General features: G+C 39.2%; 1 long non-coding RNA gene across 1 annotated transcript; it reads left to right on the top strand.

Annotated features, from left to right (window-relative positions):
• The first annotated feature begins 2171 nt into the window (after positions 1–2171).
• Positions 2172–15541, top strand: LOC307167324. The gene is made up of 3 exons (XR_013822754.1): positions 2172–3040; positions 3947–4046; positions 14385–15541. It is a non-coding gene; the product is annotated as an uncharacterized lncRNA (long non-coding RNA).
• The last annotated feature ends 4563 nt before the right edge of the window (positions 15542–20104 follow it).

Raw genomic sequence — 20104 nt, 5'->3', positions numbered from 1 at the left:
TAGATTCCTGGAATCCATTTAAGCGCTGGATTAATGTCCTAGGAGGGACCGGTTCTGTGCATCAGGTATATAAACACAACATTAACCATAACCATAACATGTTCTCAAACTGTTTGTGTTCACATGGGGACAAACTGAGTGACATTTAATAACTAAATTGAAGAGGTTTGTTTTAAGTCTCTTAACAATGTGATGTGTCTGAGAACATGCCCAGACAGTGGGCCGGACCTCGCATTAGTGTATTTGACTTAATCAGGATCAGACAGAGAAAGTGCCCTCCAGGACTTACACCAGATAGTCTTAATGTCTGCAGTCTTTTTTTTAAGTAACAGGATGTAGGATGTCTCACAGATACCACTCGTGGAGATGAAGCAAATTTGTATGACATTTAAATTTGGAATGTAGTGACTGGGTTGTAATGACCTTTTTTCCCAAAGCTGGTAACACTTTGTTTATATAAATAACCAATAGCCTAGATTTTAAGGAAATGTTATCCACGTGGGAACAGGACAGGAAACTGCTTCGTCAACTGCTTCACCACCTCCAGCTCAGTATCCAACCAGGGCGTCTCCAATTAGATCTGAAAGCATTAACTTCACTACAACTACTGGTATCCTCTACAGTTATAGCTCCCTGTGTTCATTCAGTTAATCATATATATTAATGCCTTTAAATTTATGTGATATAAAATGTTGTTGCTGGACTTGACAGTTCCAGAGTTGGTGGCGTGGGAATGTGGAAAGAAGTTGAAGGAAATGCTGTCCTTTCAACTGTGACCAGGCAGTTGGCCTGTTGTCATGCAGGAAAAGACCAAAAGACACTCTCTTGCAGCCTTCAGTTATGGAGTATATCAGTTTGATTAAAAGACATGCACTTATTAGCATTTATTGACCTGACTGTGCAGTACATGAAGAAATATGAATGGAATGACATTTGCACACGAAGAAACAACATTTTTGGCTACACACAAGCAATCATCTAAGTTCACTTGCTGTAATAATTTACTGAGGATACAGTAAAGTTATTTTTAAGTATTTCTTTATTCTTTACATCTACAATAACACTAAATAATAAGATTAATGATCCTCCTCCTGAATTCCATTCAACACAATGTTCTTCTCTATTTGGCCATTTTTGGAGCCAAAGACAAAGAATGGCAAGGTCTAAAATTCTGATTGTTGAATAAAAGCCTGTATTTTTCAATGGTTTTCTCTCCTTCAGTGGCAGGAATTTGCATTTTTGTTCAAAATTCCCTCTAGACTCAGCAAGCCACCAATTAAGGTTTCCGTCCACAAAATGAGCAATAGCATAAATGGCAGTCAGCTTTATATTTCCCCAGAAACCTCAAGAATCATTTTTATAGAAAATGAAATGCAGCATTTTTCCTTGCTGAGTTTTTCACCTGACTCCAGTTGCCAGTTCTGCATAACCTGAATTAATTCTGATTCATTCTATTCAGTCTACTCTAATACCATTAGAAATGCACACCTGCCATATATTCATGTTGAATTCATTTCAAGTGCAAGTATCCAATAATAGGAGGATTACAGAAATAAAGTGGGTTTTTGCTGGTCATGTGACCTCAACATGGCGGCCACCATGAATGGACCCTCCATTTAAATTAAAACAGCTATACTGATATAAGGCCTATTCATCTTATGTAAGTGTACATCATCTTAAAGATATTTTGCACAAGTACTGTTTGTTTCTTTATGTAAAACCCTTTTAATGAGGAAAGATTACTGAGTGCAGTGCACCCTTAATAAGCCAGAAAATAATGTGGATGTGAATATGAACCTATAAAAGGCATTTGCTCACAGCTTGAGTCCCAAAAACAAGAATAAAACAACGTCTGTGGAAATGTTGAAGACATTACGAAGGAGTCTGAAATGTATCAAAGTGAAGTAAGATTTAATAGGAGTCTGAAAACAGTTATCCAGTCCTGCTCACAGAGGTGCTCAGTCATTTGCTCTTTAGAAGAACCGTGAAACGCCTGTCGGAGAGAGATAGCGTCATTGGTCAGTGTGCTTTACACCCTTCTGACTCAGAGCATGGCATTGGTGTGCAGGCCTGACATTCATGTTCGGTCATAAAGTGGGCGTTACTTCTGGTCTTTGACGTTAGTGTTTGATTGGTCAGCTGTTGCTCTTGGCGTCACTGCGCTGCCAGCTGATCGGGAGGAGAAGCCGGTATGAGGGGAGTTGAAGCGGAGACTCAGGACGCAGCGATATGTGGGCTAGATTGTGAAATTTGGGACGGTAGACAAATGGTGTCGTGTTGAAGTTGAGTAATTATATTGTAAATGATTTCTATAGCACTCTTGCTGTCTGAGTGGGTTAGGATTCGATATTTTAGCTGAGATCGCGCTTTAGCTCTTTGATTCAAGAGTGATTTGAGATTAAGGTGTGGCTTTCAGCAAAAGGGCGAATTAGGCTATTTAAACTGTATCAGAACTTGCATTTATTTCTTGGATTTTTTGCCTTGGTTTACAGTTAGAGTAAGGCATTAAAGTGGGCGAGAGAGACGGGAAATGGGATCAGGACATGACCCTGGTCGATTCTAACTTGGGTTCCCAGTGAGCCAACCGCTTTTAAATGTCGAATGTGCGCTACCTTTGTACGCCAGAGCTTCGGCTGAATTGAATCATGAGGATTTCGCGAGAATTTGATGCGCGTGTCACTGGTGAGCTATTTAAAATCCAGGAAGCATTCGATTACAGAACGGAGTCTAATCGTTCAATGACCGTTGCAACATTCTCTATATAACTTTTCGGAAGTATGTGAAACCACTTCAGAACGAATGGAATCTGTTACATTCCATTGGAGGAGATCGCGAGAGCGCTCTCGGTTCAGAGTTGAGCCGTACAGGGCGTGAGCCGTCCGCTAGTAGACTGTATGAGGGGAAAACCATTGCGAAATTAAAGGATGTTGAGCGAATATTGATATCTAATAATATGTTATATCTGGGAGTCGAACAGTTTACCAGCCTGACATACGAATCGATCGACGACAGAGATCGAGAATTCTACCAGTTGAAGTAGGTAGGTGTTAAACATTCCTCATTCAGAAGTTTTCGCTCAGAGGGTGTTTGTCGAAAAACTCAATACTGCACCGATATCGATTTGACGCTATTTATTATCAACTCCAGTAAATTTACATATGTCAGAGAAGGCGCTAAAAATTAACACAATGTTAAGACGAACTAACGTACTGATATAACAGTGGGCGTTGATCTGCTTTCACTTATAATATCTTAAACTCGTATCGCCTGACGTAGGCCTATTTTCTTTCATGATTTTTATTTTGCTTACTTGTTTTTCTTAGTTGTATTATATTTATGCTTCGTTTTAACTTACGTCAGATGACATTGAATAGGCCTTAGGGACAGTTAACCTAAATTAATATTTAGTAATTGTTTACTCACCGTCATGATGGTTTTAAACCCGTACATATTCAAGAGATTTCACTTTCATTGAATGGAAAAAGATGGAATAAAAGTAAATGGTGACTGAGGCTGTCAGACCCTCAAATTCTGCCTAACGCCTCCTTTTGTGTTTTACTGAAGGAAAAACAGTGTAAGAAAGGACAATTTTTATTTTATTTTTGAATGAACTGTCACTTTAAGATAAAGCTCAGTGTTTTTAGTCTACGTCTCTTTAAATATGACTAGGTCACAGGAGCACCATGATATTGTGCTATACGACAAATGGCGAATATCAAAATATTAGTTTGTGTAGTTGGATAGTAGTACATAAAACATGGATTTGGTAATGAAAGAACGCCTATCCTACATTGATTCCTGTGAGGCGAGAGCATGGCAAATTCCTCAAGACCCCACCCTTTACGGTGCGATATATACGAGTTTTGTCCTCTTTTTTTCCCCCTCTAGGTTACTTGTTTAATTTTTTTGTGTCTGCTTTCTCTCACTTTTCTCTTTTCACACACAGCCTAACATCTGGAGTGAAGACCTCAGTTTAATACCAGTGTCAACACTATGTCATTAAATGGATTTCTTCTTAAGTCTGAAATGACGTCCGCCTGTTGAAGGTAAGTTATGAAATATGACTTCTAGAGGTGACAAGTGGTGAGGGTGATGTGTCAGAACTGATAGCAACTAATAGCAAATCATCTTTTCAGCTTCTACAATTTTATTATAAATTAACTGATAAAATGTAATTGACTATTAAGATGTTGTGCATTTTTTTTACACAGTCATGCAGGCCATTATAAATCAAATGAGTGACTAAGCAAGCTAGGTATTTTCCAAATCAGTACCATCATATCACCAGATGATTCTTCTTTTGCACTTTTTGAATTTGTGGATGGGATTACGCAAATAAGTGTTGACAAACATCCTTAACTCAAGTTTACGCAACTGCTTTAATGGGTTTCATAGCTCCAGTAATAGTTTCGAGTAAAATGCAACATTTTAAGCTATGACCTACCATTTTATCTCTGTATTACTCTTACCAGAATTATGCTAATGATTAAAGTTGTCGAGTTGAAGCCATTTTTCATGTATTAATCATCTTTAATCTACATAATTAACATAATTAACCGAATGAAGAAGTATTTAGAAAAAAATGTCAAAGAATGTCTTTGGCTTTTTAATGTTAGGTTAAGAATATTTTTTTCCTTGTTTTTGTTGCTTTTGTGCTAAGAGTTGATTTTGAGATCTTATTGATAAGCAGGAAATTGTCACATGACTGAACATGATCTTTGCTTTTCTGCATCAGGTTTTTAATACATTAGTTGAACTACATTTAAACTTCAATGGAATTTGGCATTGGCATTTTAAAATGTCATTTTTATAAATCTGTAAATTTGCAAAAAATGAAATGCCGTCTACCTTGAATGAATGTCAAAATGCCTGAATAAATTAAGTAGCCTAAGGGCTGTAAAATGATGTACTACATGTCAGTCGTATACACCTTTAAATAAGCAAGTTCAGATTGAAGTAGCTCATTAAAGAAGCAGCACAGTGTAGTTTATGGGGGAAAAAAGGAACATCTGTTCTCCTGCCCAGGGTAATCGCCATCCGTAGGAAAGTTAGCCATCTTGACTCAATGCGTGAAGGTCTAATTTTCTTGCTATCTTTTAAATTCAGTGAATTTAGTAAGAGCGACTCTTATTTCCTGATTCCAGTGTCTGAGCATCTAAAGGCGGCAGCGTTTTATTATTTTTTTCAGGGAAATGTTTGTTTTGTGAATCCATTGTATGACCTTGCAGTTGCGTTCGCTTCTACATTAGTTTATTCTTCATTCATGCGTGGCTGGAAAGATACCAAAATATATCAATGTAGTTGAAGTCACAGGTTGTTTGATTACTATTCGAGGTCTCTGCTGTTTAAATACTTTTTCTGTTTAGTTTTTGACATTTATTGGCTTTACTGTGAGACCTTTATGAAACATTGAAATTTTCAAAATTTACTTTAAGCTTTGCGTTGCGCGAGTAGATCTGTGCGGACGAATGGACCACAGCATGGAGCTCAGACATCTGCATGCGTGGACAGATGAGGAGAAATGTCATAGCATGGAGACTTTTGGAGCCACACCCTTAGCGTTACACAGTTTCGCTGTTTCTGCAGGACTCTTTGACATTTAGATTTTTTTTTACACTCCTACATTTGTGGAGTTTTTAGAGTTTTAAGTGGTTTTTCTGAAGTCTTGGCATACATTCCTCCATTGCCTCAGTAATTGGTGCGGTATCGTGCCGCACAGACTGTGAGTGGGCTTTTTTTTTGCAGATGAAGCTCGGCTGTGACAGTGATTTGCCTGTTTGGCAGGTGGCTGTGGTTGTCTTGAGTGTGGGAGGGGAGGATCTCAGAAGAAGGTCTGCTGTTGTCTCAAGGACAGTGGAGCTTCCCGTCTGTGCAGTCCTGTGGGACCAAATGCTGGCCGCTCGGGCGGTTTGTGCCACGAGGTCTCAAGAAGTGAGCCTGCGGAGCTTCTGTCCACATTTTCACCCACAGTAACATTAAGTTAACTTCCTAGCAATAGCGTTTCATTGTCTTAGTAAGGAGATGATTCGGCACTGTCTGTGACTTAGACTTTTAGAGTGAGTTTGCCTTTGCTGTCTACCCAGAGGGACCTGTATAATCTCCCTTTGATTAAATGGGCTGCAGGCTTTGTGCTCCACACCGCCATGTAAGTGACCCAGTTTAGGGTTTTGTGCTATTGTTCTTCATTGAATTTCTGTCCTCGACATACAAGGCGGCGCATGTACGTCGCAGAGATGCCCCAAACTCTTAAATAACGAGCTCATTCATTCTATACGAAGAAAATGGGCTTGTTAAAATTCTGTTGACTTCAGTCGTGGACTTTTTCTGTCTCTTTCTCTCTTTTAAGGCAGCCAAGCTAGTTCACCTCAACAGTACAGACTGTGAGCTGGCCCAGCTCGGTGGGAGGGTGGAGTCAGTCCAGCTCGGCGTATCTCAGACAGCATGAAGGGCCTCTGCAGACAGAATGGAATTTATACCATATGTACCAGGCATCCCAAGAATGCATGGCACAGAGACTTGACCAACGGAAAGAACTGTAGAAAGCGCAGTGGAAAGGGTGAGAGAGAGAGAGAGAGAGAGAGAGAGAGAGGGAGAGGGTGCAGAAATGAACCTGTTGAGTATAATTCCATCAGTTTTCTAAAGAAATATTTAGTCTTTAAGAAAGTGCTGATGGATTAGATTTCGTATAGTGAAATTAAAGTATATATATATATATATATATATATATATATATATATATATATATATATATATATATATATATATATAAAACATTTAACTATGAAATATACAGTAGAAAAAAACCCCATTTGTGCCAGGATGCATTAAATTGATCAAAAGTGACAGTAAAGACATTTTTATAAGGTTTCAAAAGATTTCTATTTCAAATAAAAGCTGGTCTGGAAGTATCCTAAAAAATAAGACATATCACGATTTCCACAAAAATATTAATTAGCATGATTCAGTGTAATCCAGGCAGATGAAAAATGATGTCCAAACAGAATTCAACTATAAGGAATAACAAAGATTAATAAGTAAAAGATAAATGTATTGCAATGTCTAACAATCTATAAAGAATGATAAAAGAATCAAATAAAAGTATTGAGAATAAATAAGTGTTGAAATAAAACAAGAACATATTTGTCCAAGGTACTCTGATGTGAGACTATTGATAGTATTTCTTTCTCAGTAGATGAAATTTAAAGAAGAATAGAATAAATTGAATGTAAAGGAAGACAAGGTGCGCCTTAAGGCCCGTTCATACTAAGAACCTTATCTATAACGATAACTTTATTAGCATTTACATCAGCGGATGATATCGTTCTGTTTATTATAAACGGGTGCTTGTAATATGTCGTCTGCCACTTTAAACACTTGTGCTCTTAAAAGCAGAATGGATTATGATTGGCTGTCAATGTTTTTAGCATTAATCAGTTGGAAAAAAACATTCTGAAAGTGATCCCAGCAATATTGTTTCTCTGTGCAGTTATCGTTGTAGTTATGGTTTGGACTTTGCTATTGGAAAGTAGTGGACCTCAAAGGCCAGAGTTGAGAACCCCTGCTTTATTAACTAGATTGTGTGATGGAGTGGTGTCTGCTGAAAAGCATAATTGATTTTAACAATTATTGGGACATGTGAATGTCTAGGTCATGGTGACATTTCGTTGAAAATTCGGCTTTGACATCACAGGAATAAATGACATTTTTAATAATATATATATATATATATATATATATATTAATTTTTTTAGTTGCAATGTTACAGAGTCTTGCCAGATCAGTTGCACTCAGTCAATAAGTTACTAATTTTGGTTGAGTCGTTTGCTGTGTCAGAATAATTGCAGTGTAGATATTTCATTATTTTAATGAAACTGAATTTAATTGAACCGAGAGATTCCGATTCATTCCGATTTGCCCATGGCATAGTATTAAAAGCATGATTGAGTCAAATCAAAGCTTTTGCTTCCTTTGCTGTGCTGGGAGAGGCAGCTGCCACTCTGATCGCTGCTAACATTGCGAGCAATGATTCAGAGTTCGACGGGTGGGGAAGGGGAGAACAGGCCATGCTTTGTCATTATAACAACCAACATTATGAAAGAAGATTCATTTGATTTACTTGCTTATTCATGGTTTTCCAGCTGCATCAGCTTCCTTTTGCATTTGCTGCTAATACAAAATGTAGTCCAGTGTAACTGCATTGGAGAAGAGCAGGGAGGAGGTATGGACTTGCTAAAGCTATATACTCATGCACAGTGCACACACGTATACTAGCAGCATGGCTGTAGCACTCCTTAAAGCAATGATATACCAGAAATATGCCTGATTCGTCAGGTTCACAGTACAGGGTTTAAATGGGTCTTTGGCTTTGCCACAAGCTGTGTTTTAAAAAATAACGAGAAGAAGCTGAAGCCTTGTTTTTAATCTTGGCCAGATGTTCTGCATTCTTTGGTGCTGCAAACTGCATTTCAGAAGAACGAGCTCAAGAACGCAAAATTACCTCCAAGTACTAAACTTCCCTATTTTTCTCAAGGCAGGACCCTGCAGCATTCATTGCAGTTCACGTATGCATGCGTCTGTGATCTTTGTGCTGTATAAGTGGGCTCGTTCCCCAACCAACCAACAGCAGTGTAAATGAGTGGTATGCTCATCACACTCTTAAAGGCTCCAACCGCTTCCTCTGGCTATGTGTGTGTCCCTGGAGCTCTCGTTTGAGATTTATAGAATCCTCAGCCCTGATATTAGCAGGAGATTACATGAATTCCTGAAATGACTTTGCTTCTTCCGCGTTGCCCCACAGTCATTTCCATTGTATAACCCAGCTGGAATTTCCTCTTTTATATCAAACTGTTTTGCCTGCATGTTTTTCTGTTTGTCAAGTGGCTGGAGGAAGTAGAATAGCGGTTTAGACAAATAAGTGGTGGTTCTTGTTAGTTTCAGAGACCTTTCGCAACTGTCATCTTAGTTCTGGTGAAGCAGTGATGGGGTGCTGGGATGCTAATACGCTGCACCCCTTTTCCTTTCCTTCTCGGTTCCTCTGAAAAATTCACTTGGTCTTCCTGCTAAGCTCAGGCTTTGGCTAGACATTTCAGATTAAGGCTAAGATTACTTTCCTTGAGCTTGTTAAACATTCTGTGGCCATGACTTGGCTGTGACATGTTTGGATTTGTGTTCATCTGAGCTTTATATAGACATTCATGTGTCCTGCCCTGTACGGCACATGCACTACCATCCTCATTTCATCAATTTTTGGTCAGCAGGGCGAGCACGCCTGAACCAAGACAAAGTCTGGGAGCCAAAAGAAGGGAGCAGGATGTATGCGTGACGTCTGTGTCCCGGACGAGCCCTTGGTAAGTCTTCCTGTTTACCTCGTCGTCGTCACAAACAAATGAACGTCATTAAAAAGCTCTTTGGGTACAGGTGCGTTTTTCTTTATAACGGTTTGTTACGATCTCTTCCCCTTCCTGGCATCTGCCGGTTTTTTATTCTTTTCATCTGTGCATTTGTGAATGGCATCCATTTCTCAATGTCTGCACTTCTCCATTTCTCACTGTTGCCTGCCCGCCGGTTGACTCATGCTGTGATTCATGGCAGAATTACTGGAGCCGCCTCAGCATTTGAAGCATAGCTGTAGGAATGGTGATTGCCTGGACTCTTTAGAGGGCCCGATGCAGGCACAACGATGCTTGATTAAGCATGAAGTCGAGATGCAAGTGTACATGCCACTCTGTGCATATGTAAAGGATGGTGAATAATGCACAGGACCTGCGTGACACGGAGGAGAATGGGTAATGGAGTGGACGGGACAAGCTCAGACTCAGGCATCTGCCCTAAAGTCACATAAAAAAATATCTTTGGACACTCTGGATTTTTCTCTTTCAGAATGTCTCAAGAAGTGGCTTAATGTGGCAAACTGGCATCTGTAAAATGTGGAGGCATTTGTTTCAAAAGTTCTGTCGCCACCGACTTCCGGTTGTAAAGAAACGGCTGTTTTTCCCCCCGCATGCAGATGATTTGCTTGCATGCTGTGTCATGTGGCATTTCATAACCAAAATGGATTCTCATATCCCTCAGGGATTTAGTGGTTTCCTTCCAGAGATTCTTACTGCATTCTGCCAGTTTATGGCTCCAACCTCGCATTTTTCCACAGTAGCAGAAAGACAAGAGACTTTCAACCTCTGGGTGTGGCTCTCCCTCGCTCTCTCTCTCTCTTGCACGCTCTCATTTCTCATTTTCTGTACTGTACTCCCTCTGAAAGTCCCTGACAAGCATGACAGGAATGTAACATCCCCACCGTTGGCCATGTCTCTGAGGGGTGAGCTTTCACCTTTTAAAACCGATTTTCCTTAATAATCTTTATCTCGGCTCAGGAATGGCCATGCTCTTCTTTTGTTCAGATTCACAAAATGTCACTTTAATTAAAAATCCCCCTTTCACCCAACCCATTTGGTCACTTCCCGATTATTAATCTGAAAGCTGAAGGGAATAACTAATGCATTGATCCGTAACTCACAATTAATGTGGGGCTTTGAATGATGTAACAAATGTCGGTGAACATATCTGTTTAGACAGAGGGTGTAGCAGTGCTTGCTTTGAAAATCTGACTTGTGATCTCTTCCCACTGTCTTCCAGATGTTGGGCAAGCCTGTTAAACCTAAAACCACCCTTTTTGCCAGTTGGACTGAAGCGCACCTTTGTCTTTCACCTGCCGCTCAAGCTGTTCGGTGTCTCCTGGTGATGTGAGCAAGCTGTCACTCTTGGACAGCGTCACTAGACAGCTGATGCAACAGTTTGGGTGCAATATAAATGGAGGTAAAAAGGTGTTTTTGACACCACCCAGACTCCCATCTTGAGTCATCTTTGGGCTATTGATTAATTGGTTCATTTGAAATGGTTTCTGGGAGGTAGGAAGAGCTTTAGGGTGGAAAATGTGAGCAGACACATACTTTACCATTTCCCTTTGCCTTGTGGAGCAGCCTGACTGTAATTGTTTGGGAAGCTTCCACGACTTTACAATAAATCACTCCTTGGGAACACTGTGTTCTATGCGACAGGATTCGTTGGAATTGTGTGTTTGTATATGTCGGTGAGTCAGAGTATGTGTATGAGAGAGACAGCAAGAGTTTAAACATGCTCCATTGTGTCCGGTGCTGACCACTTGTTAGCCTGTGGCTCTCTGAGCGGCTTGACTGGGTGGAGACATCAAACACCATGCGACGGACTAGTGAATTTTTTTCTTTTTTTCTGAGAGTGGGTTGAAGAGAAGTCTCTGGCTTTTCCATAACCGCATGTTATTCAGCTCCGTTTTGTCTGTGCCACCCATTCTTTGGGTAAATCCATGGGTGTTACAACTTTAGAGAGCACATTATAGTATGATACTGGACAGTGGTGTGTGATTGTTTTTAAGTCTTGTAACCGAAGCTGTCAGCCCTCCCTGCCTGCAGTGTCCTGGACATAGAAGGATCTTATCTCCGCCTTTAGACAAAGGACGATTCAACCGCCCTGGTGTCTGATAACAACAGGCTAAAGACTCCGCAGAAGGGGGAAGCTACAACCAAATGTGATTTTCCTTCACTGAAAACAGCACAGATGCAGTGAGCATCCATTTCTTCTCTGGCTTTGTTCAGACAATACGTTTTTTCTTGCATCTGTTGATGCGCAATATATCTATAGCTTTTTGTTTATCTGATCTTCTTTTTTTTAATTGTAAGTATTGTATCAGTCGATATTGGATATTTTAATGAGCATGAACATTTCCTCTACTTTTACATTTAGATTATCTTTGCCATCATCTAACACACAACATCTTATAATTTAAAACTATTTTCAATTTAATATTTATTTGATTACTGGGATCTGAAAAGCTAAATACTGTCCAGCATTAAACAAAGTTAGCAACAGTTGAAAACTTGGCAAAAAGCAGCGAGAGGTTTTACAACCTTTACAATCAAGTGCTGAGGGGAATTATATGAATATGAATTTACTATATGAATATGAATGTATCTCTGAAGGGAATTTCGATGGCATTTTCTTTATCTTACATCTGTGTAATGACTAATAAAGTCATTTTTGTAAGTGCAGCGCTGCTTTATGTCCAGCGTTTACCAGGGAAACGGCATAAGCGCCACCTACTGTCAGAGAGTGGATTTACATTTTCATTTAGCCTGTCAGTACTTTGTGAACATTTTCAGCACATTCTAACAATATCTTGATAATTTTGATAACGGTGATCATTTTGGTCACTATAATCGTGATATGAAATTTTCATACCTTGTCATCTCTAGCACAGAATTAGCTTGGCGTGTGAGAGAATATTTTCACTCACTGGACACAGTGTGCGCAAGAAGAGGGCTGCTCTGTCACCTGAAAATGTTAACAAACTTGCATGCCTTAGCAGCTGGTTAAATGTTTAATAGGAAAGTAAGCTGACTATACACTTCAGAATAAGTTGTGTTGTGTCTTAGTTTTGGAAATCAAAGGAAATGACTGATATTGTTCAATCTGATTGTTTACTTTGATGGATAAAGCAAATGGGAAAAAACACGCGTTAAACAAGATAAATGGTGTATGCCTAATTTTGATAAAGTATGCGATTAATCGCAATGAAAAATTGACAGCCCTAGTTATTATGATTATATTCATATTGTATTATATTATTATATATGACAAATTATTTTATTATTACTTTTATTTATTTTGAATGCGATTGGTAGTTTTTGAAATGTTGTCTGAATACATAAAATTTTACTCACTCTTTCCTCATATAGTGAATTGTCACATTCTCTACACAGTATATAGTGAAAGAGTGAACAAGACAGCTGATTTGGACACATGAAATGAATAAAATGCGCACGAAATGTCTCAACACAAAAAAATATTTGTGTGCAGTTTGAACTCCGTCTTTGTCACTCCACTGTGTTTGTTTCTCCACTGGGCAGCTCAATGAGTATGGGCAGATCATCCGTGCTATTTGGCAGGAGCTGGCATTTCCGAGTCGTGGGTGAGAGAGTGTGTGTGTGTGTGAAAGAGACAGAGGGAGCAAAGCTGAATGTGTGTGGGGGTGCCAGTCCAGGGCGAGTCGTTGCTCTGCAAACTGGACCTTTTTCCGTGGTTCAGCGAGGTCAATGGGTTCATAGAGGCCATACCCGTCCAGCGCTCGTCCTTGAACTGCAGCAAAAGCGCAGAGCTTTACAGCCACCTTTAATGCTGTGCAGATCAATGGGATAGTGAGGCCCAGAGACAGTCTGTCTGTGAGAGAAAAAAAACTTAATCAGGAAATGAAACCATACTTCATGAGAGAAGAATGAATGGCCTGATTTTTGGCTGCATACAGGAGATTCTTTGGTTAAATGAAGCAGACGTGTTTGGAAATGAAACTAAACCTCTAAGTCAATTGGATAAAGAGAAACTTTTAATGCGGTGTTGAGTGGTTGATGCTCTCCCTGCAGAACAGTTTGATCAAACGCACAGGCAGCGGATCTATCTGTACTCAATTAAAGGCAGGAGTTGATCAGAGTGAATGAATGCTGAAGCAGTATCAGGCCTGGAATACCTCTGAGGCAAAGAGCACATGACTTGGCCTCTCGCGTTTTCTCTTTCTCTTTCTTGCATGGCTGTGGCAGTGAAAATAGAAGAAATCCATTGTTTAAACTATAACTCCCCCCCCCCCCCCCCTACTACTTTTGACATCTCTCGTTGTCATGTCCCATAAATATTCTAATGTTACAGAATGTAAGGATATTCCTCTCTTTCTACAGTATTCCTAGTGCCAATATGTCTATTTTCGTGTGTACCCTGTAAAGATTGCTGTGGCTTGTGGTGTTGCGGCTGTGCATGTGAATGATCATATGACCTTTTTGATAATAATGTCTTGTCATTAATATTTATCAAACTACAAATAGAGAAAATAGAACTATAAAACAGAATGCCAGCTGATCTTTATTTAAGCTGCTGAATTATTTCTTTGCTTATTGAATGAATACTTTTTTTTTTAATAATTAAGTTTATTATTTTTTGCTTGATTAACTGATAATATAAAAAATAATATTTGTTTTAACAATATTTTTAATCATTTAATTAATTTGATTTATAACATTTAAAAAAAAATTTTTAGATAAATGTTTAAATCAACATTTAGGAAGGTGTGTGTGTTCAATAGCATATTCGTTTTTTGCTTTGGTATCAAAATTGGTATCGAGACTCGTTAAGTTTCACTGGTTTTTGGTATTGATGGCTGAATTTTACCTTATCGACCTAATGATGAATTTTAATGAACTGAAATGTTATGCTGTGACATTTATTACTATTATAATAACTAACATTAAACTTAAGTCTTATTGCCCATCTTGATTCATCTCAAACATGCCTTTCTTTCTTCATCCCTACAGATCCTGCCACGCCCTGTTCCCACATTTTCTGAGGAGAATCAGGAACCGATTCCGGGAAGCCTACTGGCTGACCTGCAGCAGTTCTTCACTGGCAAGCTTTATGTCCTTGTGTACCAACTAAAGCTGCCAGCTGAAGAACTGTTGTGGTTGGCTCTTTCCTGGCACGTCAGCACAGAGAGATGCCGATGTGGAGGTAACAGCGTCAAGGTTCAGGTCTTTAGTTCTTCTAGACAGTTGATGAGGCCGTCTCAACCAATCTTGCACCAGACGGATCCCATTTTTGTCCCTCCAGCAGCCTGCTCACGTGAACTGCCTGAGCTTGGCTATTCGTACTTCTCAGGCATAAACAAAAGCTACCGTACGGGTCCATGCTGACTCAGCCACATTCCTGGGCCGGTGAGGTCCCCTTGCCCTTATTTGGGTGTGGAGCAGGCAGGGAGTGGGCATTCTGTACTCTCTACAGAGCTGACAGAGGTGGCCATCTTGCTCTTCTGCTGTAGCAAATGGTGGTGTGTAGTGGTGGCAACCTTGAGTACCACTGACAGACGAGTTCCAGGGTTCTTATAGATGTTTTCGTGTATTCTGGAGACGTGCCCAGCCTTTTGACGCGTTGAAAGGCTCAGAGATCCTCTAGGGAATGACTGATGAAAGACTGCAGAGTGTATGTAACTTCCTCTTTTCTTTCCGAGGTCATTCTATGGCGTAAATTTGAGTGTGTGTTTATGTGCTTGTGCACACCATGTACAAATCTGACCTTGGTCACGAGCACAGGTCGACATATATACACACCCTTGTCACGTCAACTGACCTTACGCAAGCCGTAAACTCCTCAAGGCCAACTTCTTCAGGACAGAAAACAGGATATGAAAATTCGTCCCTCTAAATCCTCCCAGCCAGATGAAAACTGAGAAAATTCTCGGCATTTAGCAGAACCAGATGCCACATGCCAGAAAAGTGCTCTCTGTTTTTCTCCCTCCGAAGTGTACAAGAACATGCCACTCTCTCATCAAGCTCTTATACGTCACACTGTTTTGCACATGTAACCGTACCTATAGTTCTGACCTCCCCCTACCCAAGGGCTTCTTCAGGTCATGGACAAAGATTGCCTACGTGATCCGCTCTAGTCTAATGCCAATCTCCCCACAAGTGCATTAAAAGATTGTTGAGGGTCGTCGTCTCATCTGCTCTTAAAGAAACGGCACACACATAAGAAGCTCGGCCAGGCTGTGTTGCAGGTGCGCTTGTGGCAGAACCTCCCGCACTAACCCTCTTTAGAGTCAGACGGTGAAGTTACCAGCTACATTTAGATTAGATTACTATGAATATCAAATGAACAGGCTTTCAGTATGATCAAAATGTGATTTCAATGATGTGCTGCTCAAGTAAAGAAATAAAAAATTGGGAAAACATGCCTTGTTTATCTTGTTTATCTCAATGAAATATGTGATTTATATTTTGTTGTGGTTCTAAATTCTCTATGAATGTGAACACGATTTATACATCCTAGCTTTTTTTGAGAACTTTGCAAGGCCAAGATTCAATTTAGTGTGGTAGGTTAGGGATAATCTTCTTATGTTGGAGCCGTTTTACAGCAAGGCTGATGACCTTGTCTTCGGAAAGGTCACTTTCGAGCCTTTGTCCCACCACTTAAGTGGTACTAATTGATTTAACTGCTAATTGTGAAACAAATATAATTTCTCTGTGTATTATTTACCATTGATTAGTGCCTCTCAAAGTGTTCTTTAAAGGAACAGGCCTGTTGGCAACATCGGTTGCATACTACTATTCTCTATAGACTTGTAAGTAGAGGTTGTTACTAGATATGCTGTGTGTTTTTTGTTTTTTTTGTTTGGTTGTTGGCTCTCATATGAGGGACAAGTAGAAATATTTTTTCTAGAGCGCTCGTGTTGAACTGGAACATTCCTTGAATGTGAGATGGGTCACAGGGCCCTTTTTTGTTGAATTAGCTTGAGCTTGAAAGGGCCCCACAAGTGCAAAATAATCCCAAATGGCAAAGGTCAGATACCTCACAGTTCCTTTGCACCAGGGTGAAGGGTGCTCGGGTCACCCGTCAGGGATCGTCAATGAACTTTCCTCACTTCAGATAATGTTCAAACCGAATAGGTTCATCAAGCCAAAAAGCACATGGGACAATATAGGGATTCATTTATAAAGACTTGCGTATAATGATCCCAAATGTGAATGTACGACCGGTTTCCAGAATGTTGAATGATTATATAATGTGTGTTTGCAAAAAAAATGCATCCCTTTTTTTTTTTAAATTGCAGGCCATTTTAAAATCAGGGATGTTATTATCACAAAGCCATTAAAATGTTGTTCATTTGCAGATATAATTATATCACAGCATAATGTGATTGCCTAGACATCTTTACGTTTTTATAATTGAATTACTGGTAAATGAGAGGCAAAAAGTTTGATCACAAATGCTCTTCAGTTGGTGTAAGAACGTTTTCACAGCAGTTTCTGTCTTTATAAATCCTGGTTTGTTCCTTACTTTTAACAGAAGTTAAAATCCAGGGAATTTAGGATCAAACCTGAGTGTACATGTGTTTTACAAATGAAGTTGTTATTATTCATTTTTTTGTCTTATGGTTAGTTTATTTTTGTAGAGGGTACGCAGTTGCATCTGGAACAACTTGTTGGGTTGATTTTAACTCAATTTAAATTGGAATGAACATGAATTTCTAAGATTCATTGGTACACCATGTTTTACACACCATGTTCCACACTCATTCACACCAAATCTGTTCACAAAACAGAAGCCTGTTTGTGTGGACTGATGAAACATTTATCTCCACATGGACGGCTTGGACACAGAGCCAGGAGAACTGATCCACACTTGGTGCAAAGGGGTTTTACAACTAGTCTAAATTCCCCCCGTCCGCAGGGTTAAAGCTGCTTAACCAGATTACCTTGAGTTCCAGGCAAGCAGGAGATCATTCACCTGACGAAACATCCGTGTCGCAAAACTGTTCCAGGATCCCGCAATCCTGCCTGGCCTTTGCCCTTAAGCTTGTGGCACGCCGGTGCCTTTTTCCTATTACCGGGTCAATGTACCGCAGTCTGCCTGTTGCACAGCGGGTGTCATGTAACCTGTCTGACTGGCAAGCGACACAATGTGTAATTCAGTACTGTACAATGGCCTCAAGAGACTTGAGGGTGATTCATGGTGACTGTTCGGTCTTATAGCCAGGAAGAAAAAAAAAATTGCTTAGTAAAAAAAAAAATCACATGGAATGTAAGGCTGTCAGTGTCATTTATAGCATGTAGGCTACACTACAGGGCTCCATATTTATATACCTGCACCCCAGCTGATCTTCGCTGCTCTTGTCATTGACACTCACTGCGGGAATGGCCTATGGCCCAGATTTCCAGCGTCTAAATGTTCCTCATTTGTTTAACTCAGTGCTGACGTAAATGATCACTCCTTTTACGTCTTGACAGTGTGCTTTAAAGGGAGAGTTCACGCAAAAATGAAAATCATTTACTCAGCTTCATGTAGGCTAGTTTCAAACCGGTCTGACACATTTTTTTTCCCATGGAGCACAGAAGAGGATATATTGTAGCATGAAAATGGACAGTTTTTTTTTTTTTTTTTTTTTTTTTTTTTACAAGCAAGTCTTCTAGAGATACGAACCTGTAGCATTGCTTGAAATGAAAATTCACCCTGTATATTTTGAAATTGCATTTCTGAATGATTCATCCATGATTCATTTTTGAACTTGTATTGTCTAATTAGAATATCATAATAACTTAATCTTGTGAAACTACATACTCCAATCATTTGTCCAATCATTTAGTCATCTTAAACTCCGCCCCTTTCTTACCACAAGCTCGCATTCAGATCTGTCTCCATCCAATCCACAATCAATCGATGCATAATAGAACAGTCTCCACCATAATTTTTTTTTTCTTTTTTGATAATGTTTTACTTGGATGTACGTTTCAAAACTAGAAAAAAAATCTATTGATACTTCTCTTTCATTGCAACTTAATCCACCATCTTAAGAATCCACCAGTTAACTATCTATCAACTAACCCTATAACTAGCATGGGTATTTATATACATCATGCGAGTTAGATAATATGTGCAATATTGTAATGTTTCGGTCATTTGTGATTAACACACGTCTATAGGTTATGTGATCATAATTTAACACAAATATGCGTACTTGCTCTCAAACTTTGCCTTACTTCTTGTAAATGGGGACATTTTAAGGGCTTCAACCCAGGTCCATGTTCAGGCCCTGTGATTATAGCCGCTCCCACAGTCTAGTGAATTCATTAGATGCTGCTGGAAAATCCCATATGCAGGGTGTCTGAAGGCTGGATGACTCAGAGCATATGTACACCCACCAATGTATGAGTAAGTTACTGGCCTCCTGGTTAAATAAAGCAGTGTGATACATATAGAAGCACGCAGCCAGCAGATCCAGAAATAGCCAGTGGAGAGACCCTGTTTGGAATATACTAGAATGAAAAGGTACTTTTATGAGCAGGAAGGAATGGATGGAGAGGATGAAGAATAAGAGTGGGGAAAATACAGGCAGTTGAAATTAATTTTAAAACATTAATCTGTCATCTTTGTACCTTCATGCTTAATCCTTGCAGCGACGTCATTACAGGACCTGTCCACCAGACGATTCCCTTCTCTGTTTAAAGGCTGGTTATGTAATTCTATGGAAAGTCTGACCAGGGGAACTACACGAGCTAGACAATCTCATTAAAGGGACATGATGCCTGCGTCTCCCTCAACACTCCCTCCCTCACAGTTGAGCTTTGAGCCACGTCTTTTTTAAATCACTATTACTTTCTATTGGGTACATTTCTGATATATAATTCCTGGAATGTTAATGACACTGTGCATACAGCAACCTCCTCTAATTCTCTGACCTCATCATATGATTTGCTGTGGAACCATCTGGTCTGTCAGGCCCTTTCTAGTCTAATGGTCTGAGAGAGATCAACTGTCTGCTAGGTGACAAAACATTGGATTGTTTTGGGGTGAACAGGATAACCGGACAATGTTAATCCTCTTTTTAGACTTAAGTCTATACGACCAATTATGCGTTTAGATTTTGTTTGGCTTCAAAGGGCACCACAGTTCAAATTGTTTGTATGTAAATATATAAACAATATATATAAATGGTATATTAAAAGTATACTATTCTATTCTATACATTCTATTTATATGTTATGCATTTTATATGTATATTTTATTTTGTTAAGTAATTTTTTAATATATAATTTATATATATATATAATAAATTAATAACTAACATTTACATTGACAGTTATTTACAGCAATGGGTAGATGATTACAGAACTTTCACTTTAAAGCAAATAATATGAAGAAACTAGAAACACATTTTTAAACATTTTGTTTTAAGGTGAAATAATTGTGCATCTTCATTTTCAAAGATGCATTTTTTTTTTTTTTTTTTTTTTAATTGCATTTAAAATACACCTATAATACTCTTTCAAGTAGCTTGTGGGACAGTGTAAATTCCACCACGTCATTGACACGTACATACTGACAATATAAAGCTGTTCTGCTATAGTGCGGTTAGAGGAATGAGTGTAGTTCCTTTTTCCTTGTGAACACTATGTGTGTCCATGTGAACAAGGTGACATGACAAGCAACAGCAGCATGGCATGGTGCCTAGCGCTATTGTTTAATAAAAAGGAACAGTGATGTT

This window comes from Squalius cephalus (assembly GCF_949319135.1).
Source record: "Squalius cephalus genome assembly, chromosome: 11".
Taxonomy (NCBI): Eukaryota; Metazoa; Chordata; class Actinopteri; order Cypriniformes; family Leuciscidae; genus Squalius; species Squalius cephalus.
This window is presented reverse-complemented; position numbering and strand designations above follow the sequence as displayed.